This window comes from Paroedura picta, chromosome 1 (assembly GCF_049243985.1).
Source record: "Paroedura picta isolate Pp20150507F chromosome 1, Ppicta_v3.0, whole genome shotgun sequence".
Taxonomy (NCBI): domain Eukaryota; kingdom Metazoa; phylum Chordata; class Lepidosauria; order Squamata; family Gekkonidae; genus Paroedura; species Paroedura picta.
In genome coordinates this window covers 100,267,988-100,271,499 of record NC_135369.1, presented here as the reverse complement: position 1 = coordinate 100,271,499, position 3,512 = coordinate 100,267,988, and positions in this window count along the sequence as shown.

Below are 3,512 nucleotides of genomic sequence, written 5' to 3'. Positions count from 1 at the left end.
TCCGCCCCCACGCGGAAGGGGCGCGCCCTCGAGGAGGCCCCGCCCGGCCGCCCGAATGCCCGCCTCCGAGCGCGGCGCTGCGCTGCGCTGCGCGGGGCGTTGCTGCTGCCGCTGACTCCTTTGGGAGTCCGAGGGCGGGGAGGAGGCGAGGGCCGCCCGTGGGAGCCTGGCCAGGCAAGCGGGTGAGACCCACGATGGCTGTTGGCCGGAGCAAAGCAAGCGCCGGGAATAGAGAAACTTCCGCAGTGGGATTTGTTGATCCGTCCATCACGAGCACAACACAGTTTGAGTCCGGTGGCACCTTTAAGACCCACAGGGATTTATTCAGCGCGTGAACACTCGAAAGCTCACGCCTTGAATAAATCTCTGTGGGTCTTAAAGGTGCCACTGGACTCAAACTGTGTTGCACTACTTCAGACTTACACGGCTACCCACTTGAATCTGTCCGTCACTAGAGTTCAGAGCTGAAACACAAGAACACCTGAGCCACGAGGGAGAGTGGGATATAGATCTTTAAATGAACGTATAAAGAACTGTTTCCACCTGCTTGATCACTGATAAGGCTGGGAATTAAATCTGAGGTGGTAATTGTTGTGTATTGTTGTTGTTATGTGCGAAGTCGTGTCCGACCCATTGCGACCCCATGGACAATGATCCTCCAGGCCTTCCTGTCCTCTACCATTCCCCGGAGTCCATTTAAGTTTGCACCTACTGCTTCAGTGACTCCATCCAGCCACCTCATTCTCTGTCGTCCCCTTCTTCTTTTGCCCTCGATCGCTCCCAGCATTAGGCTCTTCTCCAGGGAGTCCTTCCTTCCCATGAGGTGGCCAAAGTATTTGAGTTTCATCTTCAGGATCTGGCCTTCTAAAGAGCAGTCAGGGTTGATCTCCTCTAGGACTGACCGGTTTGTTCGCCTTGAAGTCCAAGGGACTCGCAGGAGTCTTCTCCAGCACCAGAGTTCAAAAGCCTCAATTCTTTGACGCTCGGCCTTCCTTATGGTCCAACTTTCACAGCCATACATTGCAACTGGGAATACCATAGCCTTGACAAAACGCACTTTTGTTGGCAGGGTGATGTCTCTGCTTTTTAGGATGCTGTCCAGATTTGCCATAGCTTTCCTCCCCAGGAGCGTCTTTTAATTTCTTTGCTGCAGTCCCCATCTGCAGTGATCTTGGAGCCCAGGAAAATAAAATCTGTCACTATCTCCATTTCTTCCCCATCTATTTGCCAGGAATTGTTGTGTATGCGGTCCCACAAAAAAATGGTTATTTGTATGCCCACCTTCTGTTACACCATTTATTGAATATATATATATATATATGTGGTGATTGAATATGCTACTAAGAAGGCAAGCCACAAAGGACGTGTCTCATATCATACTTCCATTATTTCAGTCTTTCTTTTAGGTTTGCACACAAAACCCTGAGGCTTTTTTTGCCTTTTTGTGCTGCAAAATGCTTCACAAGAGTAGCAAATAATGAGCAGAGAGAGTGGGAAAATAGCAGTCATAGCTATGCTGTTCCTATTTCAGCCCCCTCTGTGCCTGTTGTAAAACACTGCTTGTAGATCTGTAAGGCTATTTTGTCCTTATGTTCCATAATATCCCTGTTTGATGACTGTTCTGTGGGAGTAGCTGTGGCATGATCCCACTCTGTCCCTCCTCAGAACCATATGAGACAGCAAAAGCAGAGGAAAAGGATTTGTGCAGTGTATTTTTATCCCACCCTGACTCCAAGGAGGATCGCATGTCCTGGTTCTCTGCTGCTCCATTTTATCCTCGCAGGTTAGGCAGACAGTGAAAACTTGGTGCTAGGTCACCCAGTCAGTTTCATGCAAGTGGTAATTTGAACTCAGGTTTCCTCACCTAGTCTTCCATGCTAACCATTACAGCACAGTGACCCTTATGGACCAAGCATGGATCTAAACCCAAGTTCAACAGTTCTCTGTCCCTGATGTTCCCATCATAGCAACCTTTGTTTCCAGAATGCATATGGAAATAGTTCATACCTATTATCTTTGAGCTTAAAGCAACCTTGCAAGAACCTGGCGATCCTGCGGAAGGGGCCAAGCAACCCTATTTGGGGCTCAGGACCCCAAGGTTGAAAACCACTGGACTAGGACTTGGCTTGACTCACTCCCCACCCTGCGTTCCTGTGAATTCTGACCTCCTGGACTGGACTTTGGACTTTGGGGTGAGCTCTCTGCTCTCGCACAACTACCCAGCCATGCAGAGAGCCAGTTTGGTGTAGTGGTTAGGAGTGCGGACTTCTAATCTGGCAAGCCAGGTTCGATTCTGTGCTCCCCCACATGCAGCCAGCTGGGTGACCTTGGGCTCGCCACGGCACTGATAAAAAACTGTTCTGACCGGGCAGTGATATCAGGGCTCTCTCAGCCTCACCCACCTCACAGGGTGTCTGTTGTGGGGGGAGGAATGGGAAGGCGACTGTAAGCCGCTTTGAGCCACCTTCGGGTAGGGAAAAGCGGCATATAAGAACCAACTCTTCTTCTTCTTCTTCTTCTTCTTCAGGCGAAGCCTGACAGGGCAGCACAACTGCCATGAACTCTTTGGATAAAGGACAGGATAAAATATATGAAACAGAATTAATAATCTATGGAGTCCTGCTAACTACCGTATTTGCCGGTGTATAAGACGACTGGGCGTATAAGACGACCCCCCAACATTTCCATTCAAAATACAGTACTATGGGCCACTATGGGCAGCTATGTCTATCCCACCTGAAGTGCACCCGGCGTATAGGACGACCCACCCACCCCCATTTGGAGGCATGCTTTTCAGGGGGGGAAAGTAGTCTTATACGCCAGCAAATACTGTACTTGGATTTATTTCAGTTAAGAGAGCCAGCTTGGTGTAGTGGTTAAGGGTGGTGGCCTCTAACCTGGAGAGCTGATTTTGATTCCCTGCTCCTCCACATGCAGCCAGCTGGATGACCTTGTGCTACTCACAGTCCTGATAGAGCTGTTCTCACAGCAGTTCTGTCAAGGCTTGATCAGTCCAACCTACCTCACAGGGTGTCTGTTATGGGAAGAGGATGACAATTGTAAGCCACTTTGAGATTCCTTCGGGCAGTGAAAAGTGGAGTATAAAAGGTAAAGGTATCCCCTGTGCACGCACCGAGTCATGTCTGACCCTCTAGCGTTTTCATGGCAGACTCAATACGGGGTGGTTTGCCAGTGCCTTCCCCAGTCATTACCGTTTACCCCCCAGCAAGCTGGGTACTCATTTTAACGACCCCGGAAGGATGGAAGGCTGAGTCAACCTTGAGCCGGCTGCTGGGATCGAACTCCCAACCTCATGGGAGACAGCTTCAGACAGCATGTCACTGCCTTACCACTCTGCGCCACAAGAGGCTCATAAAGTGGAGTATAAAAACCAGCTTTTCTTAACACTGCAATTGATGATAGTAATAATAAGCATTTAGAAAGCCTGCAGGAGTATTCAAGACACTATATATTATTCCAGCAGTCCTTACAATACTACTGTAAGATGTCAT